The following is an 11245-nucleotide window of genomic DNA, read 5'->3' on the forward strand; positions in this document are numbered from 1 at the left end:
AGGACAGTACAGATATCCCCCCAAATGTCAGGACGGTACAAATCCCCCCCAAATGTCAGGACAGTACAAATCCCCCCAAATGTCAGGACAGTACAAATCCCCCAAATGTCAGGACAGTACAAATCCCCCCCAAATGTCAGGACAGTACAAATCCCCCCAAATGTCAGGACAGTACAAATCCCCCCAAATGTCAGGACAGTACAGATATCCCCCCAAATGTCAGGACAGTACAAATCCCCCCAAATGTCAGGACAGTACAAATCCCCCCAAATGTCAGTACAGTACAAATGCACCAAATGTCAGGACAGTACAAATGCCCCCAAATGTCAGGACGGTACAAATCCCCCCAAATGTCAGGACAGTACAAATCCCCCCAAATGTCAGTACAGTACAAATGCACCAAATGTCAGGACAGTACAAATGCCCCCAAATGTCAGGACGGTACAAATCCCCCCAAATGTCAGGACAGGACAAATCCCCCCAAATGTCAGGACAGTACAAATCCCCCCAAATGTCAGGACAGTACAAATGCCCCCAAATGTCAGGATGGTACAAATCCCCCCAAATGTCAGGACAGTACAAATCCCCCCAAATGTCAGGACAGTACAAATCCCCCCAAATGACCCCTTTTTTGAAAGTAGACAGTCCGGGGTATTTAGTAAGAGGGGTGACAAGTTTTTTGAAGCTGTAATTTTTTTGTCACAATTTTTGGGAAAATTAAGAAATTAAATTTAATTTGTGTTTTGTTCCCAATTGTCACCAGTGCAGTAAAGCGTCATCATATGACTGGTGTAACGGTGATCAGAGATACTGACTAGTGACAGTATGCAAAAAAATAAATATTTTTTCTGTTTTTATATTTTTTTTACTTTTATCTTTTATTGTTATCAGAGTAGCTCAGGATCACCATAGTGACATTGTACTACACGGGGGGGGGGGGGGGGGTGACCAGGGGTTTGTTTTGTTTTAGTGATTGCTTGTTACAATGATGATCATTGTAACAGCAATCTTTTGAGCGGTCATGAATGGCTTTCATTCATGACTCATTGTTTGCTATTATGAAGTTGTGATTGGCCCACAGGTATCACATAGTACAGGTTTCTGTGATTAGCCCAGGTACCATGTGATCGCTGATGACCAATCACAGCTCACACACAGTATTAAATAATGATGTCATGAATGGATTCCAACATAATCAAGTTTATTGTCAGCCGTCTCCCATTACAATGACACAATCACAAGAAACATCGTAGGGACAAAAGTATACAAATGTATCTAAATGTCTCCAGAAAATCTCCATGGCTGCACCACCAGAGCTGGAAGAATTGTTCCTACAACCTCGCTAATGTAAAAACACATCACATACAGGGAGAAAATGAAACGTAATGTATGTCAGAGCCGTCCAACCAACTAAATTACTGATATTAAACCCGTAATATTCCTGAATGACAGAATACAATCATTCACCCTGAACACATATCATACAAACATGGGGTCACAATGATTCCTGCAGCAGACTATGTGGCCATCTGCGGGAAATCAAAGGGACCAAATGGACAAATGTGGCAAAACATTTCATAGATGTGCATGCTGGGAATGTGGATAGTTTAGGAATACAAAATATTGAACATATTAAAAGTCAGTGAGGGGTCCTCGAAGTCATGACGCCAAGACGTTGTTTTTGCCTGTTGATTGGATTGGTATAATTGCCACTGTTATAGTTGAGAGAATATCGAATTCCACCGGACTTTTACCTCCCCATACATACCATAACATCCACACATACAGTATGCTGTTTATCTGCAGCCTGCTCTCCTCTCAGCCTCCTAAAGCACACATTTTACACAGCGATCCTCAAAGCTCCAGAAGGCAGGGGGCAGGAATCTGATGTGCACAGCATTGAGCAGGGAGCTGGGTGTAATCTGAGATCTGAGTACAGGGAATGGAGGGAATGGACACACGCCGTCAACACATTCTCATAGGGAAACATGCACGGCTGAGTCTGTCAATAACCCTTTGTGTGCTGGGGGGCATCTCTTAGGATTTGTATTGATTCAAGCAGGTAGCAGAGAGAAGAGAGAGCAGACAGAAATCACACTCTGTATTTTGGATTGAGGCAAGTACACACTTTAGAAGGGATATGCTTTGTCCATTTTTCAGTTTAGAGGCTTACAACCACTTTAAGTCAAGCGGACCTACCAGTACTTGATTGTCCCCCGGTGCCAGTACACAGTACTATGGTTCCTGGCCAATAACATCGAGACTGAGAGAAGGTAACAGAAACTGGGTAGCTGTAGAATGGAGGCCCATGGTACTGCAGGAGAATGGCCTTGAGACCGTCCAAGGTCAGGGTAGACTGTGTGCAAGCCTGAACCAGTAGGCAGGTCCAAGGTCAGGGCAGGCAGCAGGTAAGCATCATCCAGTAAACAGTCTGAGGTCAAGGTAGGCCACAACACAAAGAGAACAGCCAGTAATCTAAGCAGTAGTCAGCAGCATAGAATCCACAGTCAGGGACTATCAGGAGTTCAGGCAGGAAGCCAGAAAGCAGGAACTATCACAAGCCTGGAGCTCTGGGCCTCTGATGGTTAAATGGAGAGCCATGGTGGAATAGCCAATCAGGAGGGAGGGGGCACAGCATGACACTGCCAGTGGGAGAGCGCCACCACTGGCCAATCAGGGCAGGGGCCACATTCAGCGAGGTGCTTAGAGCAGCAACAGGCCACACAGGAGAATAACTCAGGGGAGTGAGCACATCCAGCTCTCCTACAAAGATTAACTATCTATTAATTCATTTACTCATTATCCTTCACAGGATCCTCTGGAAGACGGAACAAGTCCAGAAATCCTGTAGATCCAGAAGAAGTGGATGGAGACCTTGTAAGGCCAACGCACAGAGGTATGACTGCTGGTAGCATTACGTCTTCAGTGTACAGGGTTAGGGTGATTGAGGGCCTGTTCACACCGTGCCTTGCAGCAATGCCCTTTATGCTGAATGGAACCCCAATGTACCATCACAACGCTCCTGCATTGATGACTCCATACTTCATAATGAACCGGCTCCAGCGACACAGCATGCTGCGCTGCACGATACATCCTTCACTGCAAAGCACTCTGGTGTGACTGGGCCCCGAGAGGGACAAATAATGACCCAGCATTGTGTATTTCCAGATATCCGGGTCATGAAAAGGATCATTGCGGCTCTCAGTCTGCTGTGTCTGATACTCCTTGTGGTCATCGGAATTACTCACTGCGGTAAGAGAGTTCAGAGTGACGGCAGAAACACACCAGGTGGTATGTTGTGTCTGTGGAGGGGACTGCACTGAAACATGGAGCATGTTATCCTGCAGTACAATATGGGGGTACAGTACAACGTAACGGCACCTGTGTTATCCCTCACTCCTCCAGCATCTGGCTCTCTCCTCCTCCTCTCCTCTCCTCCTTCCCTCTCCTCCTCTTCCTTCCCTCTCCTCTCCTCTCCTCAACTCTCCTCAACTCTCCTCTCCTCTCTTCCCCTCCTCTGCTCCAACTCTCCTCCTTCTCTGCTCCTCTGCTCCAACTCTCCTCTCCTCCTCCTCCTCCTCTCTCCTCTCCCTCTCCTCTCTTCCCCTCCTCTGCTCCAACTCTCCTCATCCTCTCCTCTCCTCTCTTCCTCTCCTCCTCTGCTCCAACTCTCCTCTCCTCCTCCTCCTCCCCTCTCCCTCTCCTCTCTTCCCCTCCTCTGCTCCAACTCTCCTCCTCCTCTCCTCTCTTCCTCTCCTTCTCTGCTCCAACTCTCCTCCTCCTCTCCTCTCTTCCTCTGCTCCTCTGCTCCAACTCTCCTCTCCTCCTCCTCCCCTCTCCTCTCTCTCTCCTCTCTTCCCCTCCTCTGCTCCAACTCTCCTTATCCTCTCCTCTCTTCCTCTCCTCCTCTGCTCCAACTCTCCTCTCCTCCTCCTCCTCCCCTCTCCTCTCCTCTCCCTCTCCTCTCTTCCTCTCCTCCTCTGCTCCAACTCTCCTCTCCTCTCCTCCTCCCCTCTCCTCTCCTCCTCCTCTCCTCTCTTCCTCTCCTTCTCTGCTCCAACTCTCCTCCTCCTCTCCTCTCTTCCTCTCCTCCTCTGCTCCAACTCTCCTCTCTTCCTCTCCTTCTCTGCTCCAACTCTCCCCCTCCTCTCTTCCCCTCCTCTGCTCCAACTCTCCTCTTCCTCTCCTCTCCTTTCTTCCTCTCCTCTCCTCTTTTCCCCTCCTCTGCTCCAACTCTCCTCTCACCCCTCCTCACTTCCTCTCCTCTTCTCTCCTCTTCTCTCCTCTCCTCTTCTCTCCTCTTCTCCTCTCCTCCGCCTCTCCACTTCCTCCTCCTCTCCCCCTCCATTCCCTCTCCCTCTTCCTCTCCTCTCCTCACCTCTCCTTTCCTCTCCCTTCCCTTCCCTCTCCTCTTCCTCTCCTCTGCTCCAACTCTCCTCCTCCTCTCCCCTACAATCCTCTCCCCCATACTCTACTCCTCCTCCTCTCTCCTCTCTTCTCCTCTCCTCTCCCTCTCATCTGCCTCTCCTTTCCTCTCTTACTCTCCTCTCCTCCAACTCTCCTCCCTCTCCTCTCCTCCTCTGCTCCAACTCTCCTCTTCCTCTCCTCTCTTCCTCTCCTCTCTTCCTCTCCTCTACTCTACTCTCTCCTCTTCCTCTCCTCTCTTCCTCTCCTCCCCTCTCCTCTCCTCTTCTCTTCTCGCCTCTCTCTCTCTCTTTCCTCTCCTTCTCCTCTCCTCCGTCTCTCCTCTTCCTCCTCCTCCTCTCCCTCTTCTCTCCCTCTCCTTTCCCTCTCCTCTCCTCCTCCATTCCCTCTCCCTCTTCCTCTCCTCTCCTCTCCTTTCCTCTCCTGTCCCTCTCCCCTCCCTCTCCTCTCCTCCTCCTCTCCTCTCCTCTCCTCTCCCTCTTCACTCCAATCCTCTCCCCCATCCTCTACTCCTCCTCTTCTCTACTGCTCCTCTTTTCTCCTCCTCTCCTCTCCTCTGCTCTCTTCCTCCTCCTCCTCTCCTCTCTTCTCCTGCTCCTCTCCTCTTCTCCTCCTCAGACCTCCTGTTGAACCAAACCCATCACTACTGATAACACAGGACATTTGCAGATCTCTGACATGCGGTCATATCAATCATCTGACAGTACAGAGTCAATCATGTAAACTTGGCAATGCAGAGGACTTCTGACACTTCAGGACCAAAGCATTCTATTACTTGAGGGACCATTTTATTAGCATTATCAGCATTGCATCAAATAATTGTTTGGCTTTCTAGTCTTTATGGAGTCATATGAGTCCTGTTTATTAGGACAAGGTTCTCTTTTGGTAATAGGGTTGAATACATACAGGATAAACATTTTTAAAGTCTGTAATTAGAGGAAGGAAGAGAAATTAGACAATACATGGAGATGATTTTTTAAATATATTATTTAGTATTTGTTTGAGATTTATATTGAGAATATCCCACAAAATGTTCATAAATGGAAAAATAGATGGTAATTACTTCTCAATTAAGCATAGTCTACTAATACAGGGAATTCTGGAAACCAGCAACCCCCCCCCCCCAACTTCCCCAAGTTCTCCTTCTATTGGGGTCACACACACATCTGCAGATTTTCAGTGTCATTCATGAAGTGAGGAGAAGATCTGAGCACAGGTCAACCTCCTCCCATCGCCTGCTTCCAGAGAGTTCTGGCCTCCATTATATCTGGAAATAATGCCAGTGATGCCACTACTCTAGTCAGCCAGTGGAGTACACCACTATTAACCGTAGACCCCGTTCACACTTGAGTGCTTTTCAGCTTGAAGCTCAACGCTCAGAAACACTCAACAAGTAAAATTATTTCCAATGGCCCCTATGCTCACCTGAGCATTCTGTCGCCTGTAGCAAAATGCCCGTCGATCAAAAGCTTGGAAAAAATGCCTGAAAAACACTCAGCTCAGTCTGAATGTAGCCTTAGAAATTTCATAATTATTATTATACAGGATTTATATAGCGCCAAAAAGTTTGCTCAGCGCTGTACATTGTAGTGGGGACAGAACATGAGACAATACAGTAACAATACAATACACGAGGGGTGCGAGGGCCCTGATCCTTGGAGCTTACAATCTAGGAGGGAGGGGATAGTGGTACAGGAGGAAATGGCTGTGGGGGATGGAGTGGTAGGAGGAGTGGAGAAGATCGGCTGTTAGGTGAGGGTGGGGTAGGCTTCCCTGAAGAAATGAGTTTTCAGGGTGTGCCTAAAGGTGAGGAGGGTAGGTGACAGTCTGATGGATTGGGGTAGTGAGTTCCAGAGGATGGGGGAAGTCCTGGAGAAGTCCTGGAGTTGGGCATGGGAGGGGGAGACTAGGGAGCTAGAAAGTAGGAGGTCTTGTGAGGAGCGAAGATTACGGGTTGGGTGGTATTTGGGTATCAGGTCGGTGAGGTAGTTTGGGGCAGCGTTATGAATGGTTTTGTATGTCTGTGTTAGTAGTTTGAATTTTATGCGTTGGGCAATCGAGAGCCAGTGGAGGGAATGACTGAGGGGGGTGGCAGATACAAAGCAGTTGGTAAGGTGGATGAGTCTGGCCGCTGAGTTCAAGATAGACTGAAGCGGGGATAGTCTGCGATGAGGTAGGCCGGTGAGAAGGGAGTTGCAGTAGTCCAGACGTGAGATAATGAAGGAGTGAACGAGTTGTTTAGTGGTGTCTGGGGTTAGGAACGAGCGTATTTTGGAGATGTTGCGGAGGTGGAGCCTGAATGACTTTGCCAGCGATTAAACATGGGGTTGGAAGGACTTTGACTTTGACTTTGCAGGGTGGGACTGATGGTGGCGTTATTGGTCGTGATGGAGAGGATAGGGGGGGTGCGGGCTGGGGGGAAAACTAGGAGCTCGGTTTTGGAAAGGTTTAATTTGAGGAAGTGGAGTGACATTGGGCGGAGACTGAAGGGGTGAGGCGAGGGGTGGAGAGGTAAATTTGTGTGTTGTCGGCATAGAGGTGATAGTTGAAGCCGTGGGAGTGTATCAGTTGGCCAGAGGAGGAGGTGTAGATTGAGAAGAACCAATATATCATGAAAATGCAGCGCTATGAGTAGATGAGGAACTGATACATATATCAATACAATGAGTAAAGGAATTAGTCCATGCAGCAGTTAATAATATAAAGTGACTTCAAGTGCTCTCCTTTAATTCGTATTTTCCTGATATTCAGGCGTTGTGCGGAATGGTGCAGAAGAAATGCGCACTCACCAGAACGCACAGATAAATGAGCGTTTGTTAAACATATGTTCCCCTCTGGATCGTTAGGAAAAAGGTCTGTGATGCGATAACCTCCCTCCAGGACTCCTGGGTGCTCCTGTCTGTTCCCTCAATAGGTGGCTTGCGGACTTCTCCTTACAGCACGCCCCTTGCCCAGTAGATGGATGAGTGGCTGAAAATTGATGCTCCCCAGGGGAGTCAAGACAAGGACATACCCATAGTGTAGTAGGTGATAGAAAAATTTATTAGCATATCAAGCTACTCGATGGTGTACAGCAGTATGTATAAGCGAATTATGGACTAACCGTCCAGATTGAAAGATGGCCGCCGGAGCTCCACGATGCTCCGACGGCGTGACGTCACGGCGTTCTTGGCTCCTCCTACGCGTTTCGTGCACACGCACGTCGTCTGGGGGGAATTGCCAATTCCCCCCAGACGACGTGCGTGTGCACGAAACGCGTAGGAGGAGCCAAGAACGCCGTGACGTCACGCCGTCGGAGCATCGTGGAGCTCCGGCGGCCATCTTTCAATCTGGACGGTTAGTCCATAATTCGCTTATACATACTGCTGTACACCATCGAGTAGCTTGATATGCTAATAAATTTTTCTATCACCTACTACACTATGGGTATGTCCTTGTCTTGACTCCCCTGGGGAGCATCAATTTTCAGCCACTCATCCATCTACTGGGCAAGGGGCGTGCTGTAAGGAGAAGTCCGCAAGCCACCTATTGAGGGAACAGACAGGAGCACCCAGGAGTCCTGGAGGGAGGTTATCGCATCACAGACCTTTTTCCTAACGATCCAGAGGGGAACATATGTTTAACAAACGCTCATTTATCTGTGCGTTCTGGTGAGTACGCATTTCTTCTGCACCATTCCGCACAACGCCTGAATATCAGGAAAATACGAATTAAAGGAGAGCACTTGAAGTCACTTTATATTATTAACTGCTGCATGGACTAATTCCTTTACTCATTGTATTGATATATGTATCAGTTCCTCATCTACTCATAGCGCTGCATTTTCATGATATATTGGTTCTTTAGGGTGTTTGGTTACCTTATGTTCAGCTGCTATTTATTCCTTATAGGTGCGCTCGTTTATATCTTTTTTACTAGTAGATTGAGAAGAGAAGGGGCCCGAGGACAGAGCCTTGGGGGACCCCAACAGAGAGGGGGAGAGAGGGGGAGGTGGCAGCGTTATAGGTAAAATGAAAGGAGCGCTGGGATAGATAGAAGGAGAGCCAGGAGAGAGCGGAGTCTCTGATGCCAAGGGATTGTAGTTTTTTTAAGGAGGAGGGGGTGGTCAACTGTGTCGAAGGCTGCGGAGAGGTTGAGGAGTAAGAGGACTGAGTAGTGGCCATTAGCTTTGACGGTTAGCAGGTCATTAGTGATTTGAGTAAGGCAGTTTCGGTGGAGTGTAGGGGACGGAAGCCGGACTGTAGGGGATCGAGAAGGTTGTTGTCGTTGAGGTGGGAGCAGACGTGATTATAGACTAAGCGGTCGAGGAGTTTGGATGTAAATGGCACCAGGGAGATGGGTCTAAGGTTGTTCAGGTCAGTGAGGTCCATGGAGGTTTTTTTGAGTATGGGAGTGATGTGCGCATGCTTTAGGGGGGAGGGGAATGCGCCAGTAGAGAGTGAGAGATTGAATATGTGGGTGAGGGAGCGTAGGATGGAGGAGGAGGGTGACCGGAGGAGTTGTGTGGGGACAGGGTCAAGGGGGCAAGTGGTGAGGCGGGCTTCTGAGAAGACCTTAGTGACCTCTTCCATGGTAGCAAGGCCGGAGTGGAGTGTTGGGGGGGTTTTAGTGTGCAAAATGTTAGATGTGGTGGGGGTCAGGGCAGTTGCAAGGTCAGAGGAGGGGAGTGTTGAGGGGGTTATCGTGGGAGGGAGGTTAGGTGGGGTAGAAGATTGAGCATTGGTGATGTCCTTACGAATTGCGTCAATCTTGTTTTGGAAGTGGTTAGCTTGTTTGGCGGCGTGGAGGGAGGAGGAGTAGGTGAGGAAGGCGGATTTGTAGAGGGAGAACTCTCGAGGGGATTTGGTTTTGCGCCATAATCGTTCCAGCGCTCGACTGTGTAGTTTTAAGATATTTAGTGTGGTCGTTCTGCCAGGGTTGAAGCGGTCGGGTCTGATGCTACCTGTGGATAGGGGTGCTAATGAGTCCAAGGCAGCTGACAGCGAGTTGTTATATGCAGTAGTGGCCAGGTCAGGTCATGACAGTGGAAGGATACTGTCATACAGACGGTCAGCTGCAGAGAGGAGAGGGGCCGGGTTCAGGTTGCAGAGGTTACTGCTGGTGATGGTTTGACGTTTGGGGGGGAAGCGTTATAGGACGGGGAGATGGAGAACGTAATGAGGTTGTGGTCAAAGAGAGGGAAGGGGGTGTTTGTGAGGTTGTGGGGGGTGCAGAGATAAGAGAAAACGAGGTCCAGGGTATTCCCGTCGGAGTGGGTGGAGGACTGTGTACACTGTGTGAATGCAAAAGAAGAGATAAGGTGGAAGAGTTGGGATGTAGCCGGATTTTTGACATTGATAAGGATATTGAAGTCTCCAAGGATGATGGTCGGTAGCTCAGAGGAGAGGAAGAAGGGTAGCCAGGTGGCGAAATCGTCAAGGAAGCGGTATATGGGACCAGGAGGCCGATAGATTACTGCAATCCTCAGAGGGGTGGGAGAGAATAGCCGGATGCAGTGGGCCTCAAAGGAGGAGAAGGATAGAGAGGGGGGGTTTGGGAGGACCTGGAAGGTGCTCAGCGGTGACAAGAGCATGCCAACCCCACCACCTCTGCGACCGTTCGGTCTGGGTGAATGGGTCCCGACGAGACCTCCATAGGAGAGTGCTGCAGGGGAGGCGGAGTCAGTGGCTTGGATCCAGGTTTCAGTGACCGCTAGGAGGTTGAGGGAGTGGGAGATAAAGAGGTCATGGATGGCGGTGAGCTTGTTGCAATCCGATCGGGCGTTCAGGAGTGCAGGAGGGGTGGTTGTGGGGAGCAGGGGGACAGGTATTAGGTTGAGGGGGTTGCAGCAGTTTGTGAGAGTAGGAGGGTGCCTAGTGGGTGAGTGGGGAGGTGGGGGACCAGGGTTCGGAAGATGTCCTCGGCGGTTAGGAGAAGAAGGGTAAGAAAGGTGGCATGGGAGTGGGATGTGCAGGAGCGTGTGAGTCTGCTAGTGGTGGCGTGTGGGTCGGTGGGAGAGTGGAGTATCAGGAGGAGATGGTGGGAGCCGTAGTGGGGAGATGGAAGTAATGAGGGTGCGATGTATAGTTGTTTTGGGGGAGTAGGGGGTAGAGAGAGGAGATTTTGGGAATGGAGGAGAGGAGTATGAGGAGGAGGAGTACAGGTGGCATATTAGGAGGGTAAGCGGAGTGGTGGTCAGGTGAGGGAGGTGAAAGGTTTCTCAGGGCACATTGTTGCGGAAATAATATACATAATTATAAGACATAATATAAGTCAATAATGCCCTCTGAATATGGTTTTTCCAATCCATGTGCTAAACTATGACACCTTACTACCACCTTATCAGTCTGTATAAAGGTGACCCTGGTGACTATCTTGGGTCATGCTGATTCTTTTTAAGTCCCACAGTTGTGAAGTGGCTAGTGTAGAGAGAGTACACCCAACTGTCACCCAACTGTGAAAGCTCAGGGACGATGTCTAGACTTCCACAAGCTCCTCTCAGGCTACACCGCACTCCACCTCCCTTGGCAAGCGCTGTATTCAGCCAGCTCAGGCCTACTGCTGCTGACTCTCCACTGCATTGACTGTGAGTTCCCAGATGGGTCACCCCTTCCCCAGCCGGCCTGTTGTACTGTTTGGCAAGTTCTTTAATACATCGGTTACTGCCTTCTGAGCCTCAGTGTGATTACTGCCGCCCCACCAGAAGGCACCTACCTCACACGTGGTCCTTTACCAATCCCTCAAATATCTCCCCTACTGCAGAAGTTACACTCACAGGTGCCCCTTGACCCTTTTGTAATATAGGTGTGACATTTGCTCCTATTCCAGTCTATTGCTACCA

Source organism: Staurois parvus, unplaced genomic scaffold (assembly GCF_062004578.1).
Source record: "Staurois parvus isolate SC_StPar_1 unplaced genomic scaffold, SC_StPar_1.0 ptg000612l, whole genome shotgun sequence".
Taxonomy (NCBI): Eukaryota; Metazoa; Chordata; class Amphibia; order Anura; family Ranidae; genus Staurois; species Staurois parvus.